At 40.7% G+C, this 13,156-nt stretch overlaps 1 pseudogene across 1 annotated transcript in view; it reads right to left on the bottom strand.

The window, feature by feature from the left end:
- Positions 1-12,909, bottom strand: part of LOC308619306 (spermatogenesis-associated protein 31D1-like) — a 34,123-nt pseudogene extending 21,214 nt beyond the window's left edge. Inside the window, exons 1-2 of the transcript in view lie at positions 12,894-12,909; positions 219-469 (exon numbers count right to left, since the gene is read on the bottom strand). The product of the transcript in view is annotated as a spermatogenesis-associated protein 31D1-like (transcript). The remainder of the gene's footprint in view (positions 1-218; positions 470-12,893) is intronic.
- Positions 12,910-13,156: the final 247 nt, after the last annotated feature.

Here is a 13,156-nt window from a genome sequence, read left to right as displayed (position 1 = left end):
AAACACTCAGATGGGACATGGGCTTCAACTGGAAGCCTTGGTCCCCCCGAACCCCTAGCCCTGCCTGGCTTCTTTCCCTAGGAGGGTGTTCTCTCCTCTCCTTGAACTTCCCATCTTAGGTGTCTCTCTGAGCCAACCAAACTCATTTTAAAATGTGGGAATAGAAATGGAAACAACAATAAAGAATCTCCGTTGGGGGCTCACCCAGGGCTGCTTACCTTTCGGATGTCTTTGGTTTTACTAAAGATAGATGAAAATGGCAAGCGCACCAGGTACCACAGGAACAGAAGAAGCAACCCCAACCCGCACGGGACGACGAGGTTTTGGTCAATATCCAAGGATGTTGAGTCAAAGCTCAGACATGGGTCAGTAAGCTGTTCAAAAATGAGAGAGCGTTCCATTTTCTGAATTCCGTTTTCTGAATCACAAGGCTGCTTGAAGTTACTGAAGTTATTGAGCAGTCCCAGGCCTGCATCACAGAGCACTGAAGAGTCACAAAGGGTTTCTGAGTGTGGGGGAGGGGACAACATGGAGAGGGTGTGTCCACAGCCCCTCCCCCACCCACCAGTCCAGCAACCCCTTCCGCCCCTGCTGGGCCTTCCAGGTCCCTCTGCCCTACCCTGCCATCCTATTTTCCAACTCCATCCTTTCATGGTTTCATATATTTACGGTAATGAAATTTTCTGCTTGTCCCATCTGTAACCCAGATACTACCTGGGTCCCCTCTACTGTTTGATAGAAACTTGACTTGGGTCTCACCAATTCCACTGCCTTAAGTGTCTGAAATACTGTCTGGAATTTTTGCTTGTACCCACACATTTATACTCAGGATCATATATGTCCTTAAATCCATCCTTCCTATAGAATCTTTTCACTACGCAAACCCAGTTCTAAAGAACTTAAAAGTTCTTTTATCCAGTTTTGTGAATGTTGACTAGGGAATTTTGCTTTTTCTTGCAGTCAGCCGTTACCATCTTCAGTCAGAGGGGCTGACTCAAATAATTAAAATGAAGAATTCATTATTCAACATTCACAAAACTAAAGTTACTATAAAATAAATGTAAATAAACTTTCACGAGATCTTGAGGATAAGTCTGTAGCACATATTTTTCTGAAGTTAGTAAAGCTTAAACTGCATAAAGACTTTTAGGACATGCTACACACACACACACACACACACCCTTTGACAAACCAATCTGGTATTTTCAAATCTAACAATAAAGTGTTTTCTCATTTTATTCCAATCTTCCATCTTTTGTTTTGACCCTACTTCTTCCTACTCTACCTAAAATACAGACAGTCCCTGACTAGGGAACATCAATTTTCTAACATGTGCACAAATCCCTGTCCTAGTCACTTTGGGCTGCCGTAACAAAACACCATAGACTGGGTGCTTAAACAACAAACACTTATTTCTCATAGTTCTGGAGGCTGGGAAGTCCGAAATGAAGGCAACAGCAGATTCTGTGTCTGGTGAGACCTACTTCCTGGTTCGTAAACAGCTGTCTTCTCCCAGCAACCCTGCAGAAAAAGTGGGTGAGAGAGCTCTGTGAGGTCTCTTCTATAAGAGCATTAATTCCATTCATGAAGGCTCCACTGTTATGACCTAATCACCTCCCAAAGGCCCCATCTCCTAATACTATGATATCATATTGGCCTTAGGGTTTCAACATATGAGTGTGGTAGGACACAAATATTCTGTCCATAACACTACCCAAAGGCTGTGCTAAGTCCTCTGGTGGCACGGTGGGACCTAGGAATGTCAAAGCCTTAGAGAAGAATCGAGTCTTGAGCAGCCTTACCTGATTATCCTTGTGGGCCCTGTAAATATAATCTTTTCTTAAGTGTGCCTTGCCACAAAGGTTGAGAAGCTCTGCTGTATATAATCATCCCCATAAATGTTTGAAAATCAACTACCTGCCATGTTTTTCAGGCTCCTCTTGTCAGGTTTAAATAATCCCAGTATTTCCCTCCCCTCTTCCTACATCTTCCTTTCTAAACTCTTTATCTTCATGATAGCTCTTCTCTGAACTGTCTCCTAATTTCTCATGTCTTTCTTAAACTGTGATGCCCTTTATTTGACACCCATGGCCTAGCACAGTTACTTGATCTCCTGTGAAAGGGTTAAACAGCCTTCAAACCCACAGAGTCTTCTCTCAATTATGCAGGAACAGGTAACCTACCCTGAGGATAAAATCTGCCAAGAGGCACCACTTCCTCCTGACCTTGATATGCAGCCTCAGCCAAGTTTTCATTTAATAAATATTTACTACTGGAAACTAGGAGACACAAGTACCTGTAAGTCGCAGGCTCTGTCCTTAAGGGCCTCGTGGTGCAGTTTTAGGGGAAAGCCCTACACAGGTCAAGAGTTACATAACCGCACAGGAGAGGTCCCCCATGGCATTTGTGAATTGGCAAGTGATCTCTGGAATAGATCAGAGAAGGGACAGATGCTGTGGGTGATAACTGCTCAGACATTTTATGCTCCTTAGGAAGGTATCCCTGCATGCCTCTCCAATTTTCTGATACAAATTAACGATTCTTGGAGAAGATGGTTAAAGAAGAGCTTTTCTCTTTTAAAAGGGCACATGTTGGCTAGATATCCTTACATACATGTGTGTGCCTTGCGTGTAAAACTTACAAGAAGTTTCAATAAAAAGGCTTTTCCCAAAATGTTAATAAGATTCCTTTTCAGAACCTGGTAGAGCTCCTTCAAAATTGAAAGAAACAAAGGACTAAATGTACAGCACTTTTTTTTGCTTTTTTTTTGCTTTTTGTACCAACCACAAATAAACTCCATTGGTATTTAGTAGGAGAAGTTCACAGCACTTATCCTTCCTAGACTAACATCAATGATAAATTATAAATTTATTTGTCTAATTTATAAAACATTTTGCTTTCAGCGATCTCAGTGGATTTTCACAAACATCCTGTGATGTAAACAGTACAGGTATTATTGTGCCCATTTTATCAGTAAATAAAACTGAAGCTCAGAGACGGGAAGAAACTTCCTTAGATCGTTGAGCAAGTAAGTAGTAGAGCCCTGCCTACTAAATTCCCCACATTCTCAATGCTACTATTTTAAACAATATAAATAAGTGACTTCTTAAAAAGTATGCCCTGGTACTAAAATTAAAGTGGTTATGTGATTGAGAATATTCACTTTATCCATTAAATGAGGCCAAATTTGGGAAGTAAAGAAAAGCTATTTTTGGCATCCTATCACCTCTTAGGTACCTTTTCCTTTTCATTCTCAGCACCAGTATCTTGATAAGTTTTCTCTATTGCCCTCTTAAAACCTACTTTCAAGAACTCTATTACATATGATTCTCAGTAAGGTATAAATGAATAATAAAAGTTTAAAATGTCATCCCTCCCAGGAACACATGTCACACATTTTACATATATCTAACCCCAAAGCCTTGTAATAAAGCTCTCACCAGAGCATTTCAGGCAGCCATCCTGAGGTGGCAGTGGTGGCTTTCAGTAGAGTGAGATCTTCTCCTCTCCGCCCAATGACATCTTCCCAGTTGACCTTCGTCACTACACAGAAGTCTGGTCCCAGATTTCAGGCTGCACATGGTTAGATTATCCCCAAGAAAGAGTATTTTCCAAAAGCTCTACTAGAATAGTACGCTGCCTATTGGAGGAGACTCAGTAGGGATAAGTCGTTCGTCTAGGATTGTCACATGTCCTCAGTGCTCTCGCTCACATCCTGGCCACGGTCCCAGGGATGAGCCACGTAGAGGGAGCTTTTTTTAGGTTACCAAAAAGCCTGAAGGACAACAGATTCTAGAGTAGAATCCTTTAAAACTGAACTTAGCACGGCTGCTTTAAGATGTTCTTATGTTCATACACACACCACACTTTCATTGAACTCTACCATGTAGTATTTCTAGTAGAAATATCAAGAAAATAAGGCATTGCCTCTGCCCTCAGGCAAGTCATAGTTCAGTACGTAAGGCCTTCAAACAACTATAATAAAGTGATATAAACTATAAAAGAAGTAGGAATAAGAAGACAATGAAAATACAGATGAAAGAGCAATTAATTCTTCCGCCAGGAGGGAGACGAGAGAGAGGCAGGGAAAATTTCAGACGTGGTGCCAACTGAGATGGGCCTTGTGAGGTCACCTCCTCCTCCTCTCCATCCTTGCCCTGGCCCTCTTCCTGTTCCTCACCCCCCTTCCTCCTCACCCTCCTTTGCTTCTTTCTTTAGACTTTAATTTTTAGAGCAGTTTAAGGTTCACAGCAAAACTGAGCAGAAAACACAGAGCTCCCATATGCCATCTGACCCCCCCAACACCCCTCCACACACACACACAACCTCTCCCACTATCAACATCCAGCACCAGGACTTCCCTGGTGGTGCAGTGGTTACGCCTGCCAATGCAGGGCACATGGGTGCGATCCCTGGTCCGGGAAGACCCTACATGCCACGGAGCAGCTAAGCCTGTGCACCACAACTACTGAGGCAGTGCTCTAGAGCCTGTGAGCCACAACTACTGAGCCCGCAAGCCATAACTACGGAAGCCCACGCACCTAGAGCCCGTGCTCTGCAACAAGAGAAGCCACTGCAATGAGAAGCCCATGCACCGCAACGAAGGGTAGCCCCTGCTCACTGCAACTAGAGAAAGCCTGCGTGCAGCAAAGAAGACCCAACACAGCAGAAAGGAAGGAAAGGAAAGGAAAGGAAAGAAGGGAGGGAGGGAGGGAGGAAGGAAATAAAAAAAAAAATCCAGCACCAGAGTGGGACATTTGTTACAATCATACCTACATGGACACATCATTATCACCCAGAGCCCATAGTTTACATGAGTCAGACAAGTGTATAGTGACATGTCTCCACCATTGTAGTATCACACAGAGTAGTTTCACTGCCCTGGAAATCCTCTGTGCTCTGCCTCTTCACTGCACCCTCCACCCTAACCCCTGGCAACCACCAATCTTTTTACTCTCTCCAGTGTTTTGCCTTTTCCAGAATGTCATATAGTTGAAATCATACAGTGTGTAGGTAGCCTTTTCAGATTGGCTTCTTTCACTTAGTGATATGCATTTAAGGTTCCTGCGTGTATTTTCATGGCTTAATAGCTCATTTTTTCAGTGCTGAATAAATACTATTCAGTTGTCTGGATGTACCACAGTTGATTTATCCATTCACCTTAGACATCTTGTTGCTTCCCAGTTTTGGCACCTATGAATAAAGCTCCTATAAACTCTTTTTCTTAAAAAAACACGTTGTTGAGGCATAATTCACATACCATATAATTCACCCATCAAAAGTGTACAGTTCAGGGGCTTCCCTGGTGGTGCAGTGGTTGAGAGTCTGCCTGCCGATGCAGGGGACACGGGTTCGTGCCCCGGTCCGGGAGGATCCCACATGCCGCGGAGCGGCTGGGCCCGTGAGCCATGGCTGCTGAGCCTGCGCGTCCAGAGCCTGTGCTCCGCAACGGGCGAGGTCACAACAGTGAGAGGCCCACGTACCGCAAAAAAAAAAAAAAAAAGTGTACAGTTCAATGACTTTTAGTATATTCACAATGTTGTGCATCCATCATTACAATCAATTTGGGAACATTTTCATCACTCTAGAAAAGAAACTCTGTTCCCCCTAGCCTTCACCCTTCAATCTCATCACTCTCCCCAGCCCTAGGTTACCACTAATCTACTTTCTCTATAGATTTGTCAATTCCAGACATTCATATAAATGGAATTATACAATATGTGGCCTTTTATATCTGGCTTCTTTCACTTAGCATAACGTTTTCAAGGTTAGTCCATGTTGTTACATGTATCAGTACTTCACTTCTTTTCATGGCAAGTAATATTTCATTTTATGGATATACCACATTTTGTTTATACACTGATCAGCTGATGAACATTTGGTTTGTTTCCACTTTCAGCTATTATGAATAAAGCTGCTATGAACATTTGTGTACACATTTTGGTGCAGACATATGTTTTCATTTCTTGCTTATTCATTTTTGCAATAACTTAAAGTCACACTTTGTCTAAGTTTGTTGTTTTCTGAGATTTTGGTAATATAACCATATCAGACTCCCTATGAAATGCAAGCTTTGGAGTCTAAATGCAGTGTTTGTCAAATGTCTGGGTGCATCAATTTGCCCTCCTGCCAACACTCTCAAAATTAGCCCTTGAGTCAGCAGGAATGATGGTGATGCATAATGCTTAACATTTAAAAGTAATGAACACCTTATGTTCTCCAGTTCCTATTCTTAGAAAATCAGAGGAGGGTGTGGGAAGAGAAAGTGCAATCCAGCCAAAGTGAACATGAGCAAACCTATAACATATATAAAAGTGCATGTGTGGTCACACTAAAGCATTGGGCATGTGTCTGAGGATGAGAGTAGCAAAAAAAATTAGGCTGAGAAAGAAGGGGACTCAACTGTGAATGACTTTGAATGACAGTTTAAGCAGCCTGAACTCTGGACCAAGGGAGTGGGAAGCTAGGGTTTTCATAACCAGAAGAATGGCATTCCCAGATCTCTGTTTTGGAAAGATGACTGGCAAGGTGACTGAGAGTTAGGGGGAAACATGCAAATTATATCACATAGGACTCTTTCTCTTGCAGATGATAGAAAACCTAATGAATTCTAGCTTGAGCAAAATTTTTAATTTATTGGCTTCTATTTCTCTATAACACAGGAGCAGATTCAGTTTCTGACTTGCTACCTCTTGGTTCTGCTTTCTTGGTGTTGACTCATTCTCAAGCCACTTCTCTTATAGTCCCAAGGTGGCATCCAGCCAGGAAAAACAGAATTGTTGTCCCAGTTTCTCAATCAAAGTCCCAACATTCAAGTGACTGGGACCAGCTCAGGTCATAAGAACACCCATGAAATAATTACTGGGAACCAGAGAATACTACTGGCCTAGTCTAGGTCAGTGCTACTCAAAGTGTGGTCCATGGACCAATGCCTATTTCCACATTTTTGTTACCATCTGCAACAAGATAAGTTTAGACAATGGAATATTACTCAGCCATAAAAATAAACGAAATTGAGTTCTTTGTGGTGAGGTGGATGGACCTAGAGTCTGTCATACGGAGTGAAGTAAGTCAGAAAGAGAAAAACAAATACCATATGCTAACACATAGATATGGAATCTAAACAAACAGAAATGGTTCTGAAGAACCTAGGGGCAGGACAGGAATAAAGACACAGAGAATGGACTTAAGGACATGGGGAGGGGGAAGGGTAAGCTGGGACGAAGTGAGAGAGTGGCATGGACATATATACACTACCAAATGTAAAATAGATAGCTAGTGGGAAACAGCCACATAGCACAGGGAGATCAGCTCGGTGCTTTGCGGCCACCTAGAGGGTTGGGATAGGGAGGGTGGGAGGGAGATGCAAGAGGGAGGAGATATGGGGATATATGTATATGTATAGCTGATTCACTTTGTTATACAGCAGAAACTAACACACCATTGTAAAGCAATTATACTCCAATAAAGATGTTAAAAAAAAAAGGTAAGTATAGAAACTGAGGATGGTTAGAAACTTGTACTGCAATTTGAGAGAGTAATTAAATTTAATAATAAAAACTGAGGCTTATATTTTGTATGTCATAGTTCATGTGTCATTTTTCCAGTGATTCATTTTTACTATATTTTACACAAGTACCAGTCCACAGTGGATGGGGGTGTGGGAGATGAAGCAAACTGGTCCTTCACCACAGATAGTCTGAGAAACCATGGTCTCATATACATGGTCCACTGTGAATCCTGCGGGTGAATCAACATTTTGGAAGCACACAGGGAGACTTTGGGGAGCTCTTTCCCCCTCGCCATGAAAGAAGGCAAAAATAAATGTCCACTATAATCGGGATCTTAGTTGGAGAGAGGAAGGACATTCCCAGACTTACTTTAGCTCTCTTATTTTCTCATGCTTTTTTCCGCGTTGACCTGCCCTTATTCAGAGTCCCTAGTAAGAATTTACTCTGCATAAGCTTTGGATATGGCCAGTTTAATAGGCTAAACATTACATGGGCATTCACCTACCTTGCCCATTAAAACTTTTATTACTAGAATCAAAGCATTTGAATGGCTCTCTTAAGCCATTAAGAGAAAAACAACTTTGAGCTAGACTAACACAAGGTAATTACTAAGCTGAGCGAAATTCCTCTGCCATGCTCTTGGCACTGAGGTATGGAAACTCTACAGCCCTATAAGAAGTCTGAAGGAAAAAAAATTTTTATACAAATTTCAGGGGTCTAAGTTTCTCATTAAAAGTACATTTTAGAAAGTTGTTTTAAGTTAACTTGCTAGGGCAGTTGTACGGCAAGCAGACGGATGTAGCAATTTGTCAAACTGCAGCTTTCATCTCTCTTTTAAAATAATATGGAAACAATAAAAACACAATTAAAACTAAAATTAAAAAAGCATAATCTGAAAGAGTATTTTGATTTTTTTCTAATTAAAGCTCTGCAATTAAAGTTTTGCTGGAGAACAACCTGTGTTTTTAATCTCACAAAGGGCTAATAAATGCACAGAATTTGAGATGTCTGCTAAAACTCAGAGCTGGAAGTGACCTTGGAGAACCTTCTAGTCTGGCTTTCTCATTTTAAAAATTGGAAACTGAGGCCAGAGCAGGTTTATTTCTTTTTTCCTTAATCCTTTCTTTCATGTGTGTGCGTGTGTGTGTTTTCTCTTGGTGTCTGCACATAATTTAGTCACTCAATATAGGACTTTCTTCTTTCCAGTATGAAGACAAGGACTCAACAAACACCAAATTTTATGCAGTACTACCTTGAAATCTGCAATTTTTGCCTAAGTGAACTTCACAAACCATTGAGATAGTAATGCATTTTTGTGAAAACCAAATGGAAATACAGCATGTGCCTTCATGCCTTCTGCAATAAAATAAGCTGAATGTAACTTCAGTATTCTTTGGTGACCCCAGCTTAGTCTAATAAACAGCTGTGATACTGCAGAGGAGCAGGTGTAGGCGGTCTGGGACATGGACACTAATGTGCATTGTCTCCAGCAGTGCCCCACAAACCTGCTATCATTTTAAAAATCCACCACCTGTATTTTAGGAGTTTACCTCTTTTTCATATAAACACAACAATTGTTTGTCAAATATACATACGCAGTGCAAAACCGACCTATGACAAAACTGCCTTTAGCAGGTCACAGGGCTACCCTAAAGAGTTAATGAAGTTTGGATCACTTTTATCCCCTCAGGGGGTGAGGGAACGACAGGAAGGAAATGGAATATAACAAATAATATAAGATTTGGTGGGTACTTAATTTGTACCCCAAACTTTCACTCATTTCATTTCTTAACTATCTTGTGAGAGAAGAAATATTTCTCTCAGTTCACAGATAACAAGACTGAGCCCCAGAAAGATTAAATAACTTGCCCAAGGCCATAAGAGCTAAAAAGTGAAAAAGTAAGGATTTGACCCAAGCTTGCTTTGGTCCCAGACGTGCGTCTTCAGTCCACACAATACTGTCTCAGAGAGTAGAGTCACTGGGTGTTGATCACTGACTTCATTTTAACATGCCAGGAGCTGTATTTTGCTGTATAACAAACCACCCCAAAAATTAGTGGCTTAAAACAATGAACATTTTATTTGCTCATAATTCTGCAATCTGGGTTGGGCTTGGCTGGGTGACCCTTCTGTTGATCTTACTGATGGCTACTCATGTGGATTCATCCAGCTGGCAGGTCAGCAGGGGCCTGGGCTTGACTGAGACACTGGGATGGCCAGGCTTGTCTCTCAGGGCCTCTCCCTCTTATGTGGCTTTTCTGACAGCCTCTCCACATAGCTCTAGCAGGCTAACAGAATTCTTATAAAGCAGTTCATGGCTCTGAAGAGAACAAAAGCAGAACTTCTTAAGGCTTGGAACAAGAACTGATAGAGCATCACTCTGCCACTTCCAGTTAATTAAAATAAGTCATACGCCCAACTCAGGTTCTAAGAAAGAGGACCACACAGAGGCAAATACTGGGAGATCACGGGGGGCCAACAATGTAACAGTGGTCGCTATACTCTTCTTGAACTGTGGTACAATCAACTGTAAAAGTTGCTGTTTCTTCTATATCTTCCATTTTTCTTATGTCCAGTTTTTCACTCTTTTCCTGTTTGTTTCTCCACTTTCTCCTACCATTTCTTAGCTTTTCTGCATTGTAACTGGCCTTCCCTAGGCAGCCACAAATAAAGGATGCCTCTCCTTCAGAGCAGTGAACTGACCAATCGCATCTTGTCAACCCTATTCTTCAGGTCATCAGTCTTTGCTAAAGTGTTCTACTGACAGAGGTTTCTTTGTCTAGGTTTTTGTTTCATTTTGCTTTGCTTTATAAACTGGGTTCAAAGCTGGAAGTCTAATTTAAAGGAAATAGGACATTACTGCCTCAAGAAGCAACTTAAGTGAGTACATTTAAAAGCTTCACCCTTATAAATAAAATTTAGAATCTATCATACTCCTCTTCAGTTTTACCTGCAAGAAGGCAACATGTCCAGTTCAATGGCCAAGGCAACAAATCAATGTTTATCATGTTTTACATGCTTTAAATTCCTCTAGCAGTCATTCACCAGGGCAGAGAAGGAAGAGAGGCCTGTAGGAATCAGATAATTTCCAGCATTACAATTCTAGTTCACAGCAGGTTGCTTCTTACATGTAGCTAAAATGAGATCAGATTAAATTTCCGTTGAATCATTCAACCTGTCTGATCACTGCTTTCTGCTGGCAGGAGAGTTTCAAGAGTACTAAGAATTAGGGCCAGGAGAACTTGCTGTACAGATACCACAAGCATGAAGAGGGCAAAGGAAGTAAGAGAAAAAAATTGTAAACACCCAAGGTGAAAATTCTTGCAGAAGGGGATCATGGGTTTCCATTTGAAATACTGAGGAATTAAAATGAAAGTTAAAATAAAAGTTGAAACGTGAATTACCCTTCAAGTGTTTCCAAATCCATTCACTGACAATGTTTATCATTGTGTCTTTTATTCTGCTCCCTGAGGCCAGTCACTGGATCCTTGATTGTTGGATTACATCTCCACCAGACATTTAGGTACAAAAATGAAAGGGGATTAAATTTAATTTGGCTATGAATTGCTCAAGTGAAGGAGGCAACTGAGATAAAATGTCTGTTACTATTTTAGACTAATTCATTGACTCTACTCTGTGTTCTGTCGTCACAAACATCAAAAGTTGATTGAAAATGGGTGTAAATTCATACATAAATAATACACAAACTCATTACAACCCTCATAATGATTTACAAAGTCCAATAAATATTCTATGAAAATTTGGAGAATCTGACTAGATTCTGATGTTCTCAGGAAGAAAAAATTGATAAGTTTATCAAAGAAATTTTTGAATGAAGAATATGAACAGCAGCCACACTAGATATTTAAATACAGCATAAAGCTGAGCTGGAGGGAGTGGTTCCCACCAGCACCAGTGTCCACATGGTGGGGAGAGCTCCAACGGTGGCTGCCGCCAGTTGACTCTGTCCCCAGGGTGAACAGCAGTCGTCACCATCCCTCACCCCATGCCTCTCTGGGAAACTCTCCAAGACCAGTAAGCAGTTTTTGTGAGAAGTCTCTTTTAAAACTGCTTTTGCTATATCCCATAAATTTTGGCATCAACATGTCTCATGGTCTGCCTGAAGGACAGGGCCTGGATCTGATCCCATCTCTTCATCACAACCTCCAATTCTCCCCCTGGACCAGCCTTCACCACCCTCAGCCTCAAGTCACCTGTCATGGTCTCCCACACGAGCTCCACGCTTTTTACCCTTTTGCTCACATGTTAGCTTCTGCCCTTTTATATGGAAAATAAACTCTCTATGGTGAAAAAAAACAAGGCTATGATAATTAAAATAAGACACTACAGAAAGAAGGAAAAATATAAAGATATAGAACACACACTAGACAGTCCAGAATTGATTTTTTTCCATACAAGAATTTGCTAGAAAACAAAAGTGACATCACCAGAAAGGAAGAACTATTCATTAACTTGTGCAGGAATAACTGGGTAGGAATTTAAGGGAAATAAAATTAATTTAGACCCATCTTTCATAGTGTATAACAAAATAAATCCCAGATATATTAAAAAGTTAAATATTTTTAAAACATCCTTTTCCAAATGCCCACTCAAACAAGGTATTAGATCTGTGAATTTAAAACCAAGGATGACTACCTAAGCTTAAAATCCTTTTAAGAAATCATAAAACAAAAGACCAACTGTTCAGACTACATAAAATTTGAAACTTCTATTTGTAAAAAAAAAAAAAAAAGAGTAGCAAAACCAATTTTTTAAAAAAGAACAACAGCAGATTGAGAAAATGCATTATTTTACTATTATAGCAAAAGAAAACATTTTCACATTTATTTTTACTTTTTAAAAAAATTTTTGTTTATCTTTGGCTGCATTGGGTCTCCATTGCTGCGTGCGGGCTTTTCTTTAGTTGCGGTGAGTGGGGGCTACTCTTCACTGTGGGACACGGGCTTCTCATTGTGGTGGTTTCTCTTGTTGCAGAGCACAGGCTCTAGGCATGCGGGCTTCATTAGTTGCAGCACGCAGGCTCAGTAGTTGTGGCTCACGGGCTCTAGAGCGCAGGCTCAGTAGTTGTGCTGCAGGGGCTTAGCTGCTTCGCGGCATGTGGGATCTTCCTGGACCAGGGCTTGAACCCGTGTGCCCTGCATTGGCAGGCAGATTCTTAACCACTGTGCCACCAGGGAAGTCTCCACATTTATTATTTGTTGATGAATTTTTTTTCTGTATGTGGCCTTTGTTCAGGGCAACAGAATTAATATTCCTAAAACCCCATTTCCTTATGACATTTCTTTGCAGGAGTATAGCAATTCTCTGTTGTTTACCATTCTCTAATGTCAGTCATTTTCAGTACAACCTTCACATACTCACCATATCCATAGGCCATCTCTACCCAATATTTATTTAATAATTTTTGTTAAATCAACTGTTTTACTTAAATAAATTTACCTTTGTTCCAACCAATAATTTCTATGAAATCAGAAGTTTTATGTAAATGAGATTTAAATGTATAATACAAATTTAAAACACAAATATGTCTACCATTGAAAATTACCTATATTGACTGTGATGATTAATTTTAATGTCAACTTGGCTAGGATGTGGTGTCCCACTGTTTGGTCAAACATCAGTCA

This window comes from Mesoplodon bidens, assembly GCF_964165515.1.
Source record: "Mesoplodon bidens genome assembly, chromosome: 6".
Taxonomy (NCBI): domain Eukaryota; kingdom Metazoa; phylum Chordata; class Mammalia; order Artiodactyla; family Ziphiidae; genus Mesoplodon; species Mesoplodon bidens.
The sequence above is the reverse complement of the archived record's forward strand: the minus strand, read 5'-3'. Positions and strand labels throughout refer to the sequence as shown.